Source organism: Acyrthosiphon pisum, chromosome A2, assembly GCF_005508785.2.
Source record: "Acyrthosiphon pisum isolate AL4f chromosome A2, pea_aphid_22Mar2018_4r6ur, whole genome shotgun sequence".
NCBI classification, from domain to species: domain Eukaryota; kingdom Metazoa; phylum Arthropoda; class Insecta; order Hemiptera; family Aphididae; genus Acyrthosiphon; species Acyrthosiphon pisum.
Genome location: NC_042495.1, coordinates 80,747,264 through 80,748,243, shown reverse-complemented (window position 1 = coordinate 80,748,243; position 980 = coordinate 80,747,264).

Sequence of the window (980 nt, the reverse complement as noted above, 5' to 3'; positions counted from 1 at the left end):
GTATCTGCAGTTATTCGTTTTTGAATTACAACAAAATAAGGAAATCGCTACATGAGAAATCGAGTGAATATCCATTGTTGTAAAAATTTGAATTTCAAACGATCCTAAAAATTTAATTTGACTTCCTTATAGATATTTTTTGTTTGATAAAGGTAGACAATCTTATAAGGAATCTTGTATTACATTTTCATATCTTAGATTTAAAAAGAAAAATTTTTATGAATTTCTAACTCGAAATAATTTGCAAATTTTCGTGATTTTTCCATATTTTGTCATTTTTTGAACTTTAAATGTTTATAAAAAAAAACTGTGACTAACGATTTTTAATATTTTTCATCTGCCTTTGAAACAATATATTAGGAGCCTTCTATTAAATTTTCAAGCTTTTTTATCCAACAAATAAAATTTTATTGATATTTTTAGAAAAAAAACTAAAAAAAAATGGAAAATGAAAATGTCCGTAAAGAGCTCAAAATAAATCAAAATATTTTGAAAATGTTATGGTGTATAGAAAATGCTAAGATAAACATTCAGTCAAAATTTCATATATCTACGGTCATTTGTTTTAAAGTTACACCAAAAACCAAAATCGATTTTCTCGAAAACAGATTTTGCGTAAAAAATCCCGTTTTTCCTTAATTTTTCTTTTGTTTTTCACGGCGCGTTTGAAAACTATTGGAAAAAATTTACTTTTGACCCCCCAAAGTACCAACTAGATTCACTTTCCTATCAGAAAAGGTACTGTTGAAGAAAATCCAAGCACTTTTACTGTCCTAAAACGTGATGACAGACCCAAAAAAAAATAAAAAAAAAAATAAAAAAAAAAATAAAAAAAAAAATAAAAAAAAAAATAAAAAAAAAATAAAAAAAAAAACACACATCATTGTAAAATCAATACATTCATCGTTCCACTCAGAATCTAAAAAGTCTGCAGGGCAGCGCTCAATTGTATAGCGGCCAAATTTGAAATGGATTTGCCT